This window comes from Aptenodytes forsteri, unplaced genomic scaffold, assembly GCF_000699145.1.
Source record: "Aptenodytes forsteri isolate BGI_AS27 unplaced genomic scaffold, ASM69914v1 Scaffold147, whole genome shotgun sequence".
In the NCBI taxonomy this organism is placed as follows: domain Eukaryota; kingdom Metazoa; phylum Chordata; class Aves; order Sphenisciformes; family Spheniscidae; genus Aptenodytes; species Aptenodytes forsteri.
Window position 1 is genome coordinate 2,012,863 of NW_008795320.1, and position 542 is coordinate 2,013,404.

Below are 542 nucleotides of genomic sequence, written 5' to 3' on the forward strand. Positions count from 1 at the left end.
GGTGAGGCTGGGGCTGACGCCGCGGGAGCCATGCCTGACACCCCTGCCAGCTCCTGGCATGATGGGTGCTGCCCTCGACACCCTTCCTTTGCCTGGACACACTCCATCCCGGAGGGGCTCACAGCTTGGGGACCTCAGGGGCGTGGGGACGAGGACGCGGGATGGAGCGGGGACATCCGCGGGTAGCCGGAGGGGATGGCTCAGGGCCTTTCCCCGTGGGAGAAGCAGATGATGGAGGCGCGGAGAGAGGGTCTGGCGTGGGGCCGGCTCCGTGCCCTCCATGGGCTGAGCCAAGCGTGGGTCCTGCTGGCCGCCGGCTCCCCGGGAGTCATCTACGGATGTGGCGGCGTCCTCCGATCCCCCAGCCCGGCTGGCTCCATCCTCCGACGGCAGGTGGGAAGTTGCCAGTGAGAGGAGGGAAAGGCTCCAACGTTGGCGTCGGGAGGGCACCGGCGTGGGGCAAGGCTGGGCTGTGGGTGGGGGCGGGCGTGCTGTGGGGCGAGGGGGGTCTCTAATAAATATCACAGGCAGCGCTGGTGGGG

General features: G+C 69.6%; 1 protein-coding gene across 1 annotated transcript in view; it reads right to left on the reverse strand.

Moving 5' to 3' along the window:
• PALM (paralemmin) overlaps positions 1 to 542 on the reverse strand; it is a 22,652-nt gene that overhangs the window by 9,465 nt on the left and 12,645 nt on the right. The gene's annotated exons all lie outside the window — the stretch shown is intronic.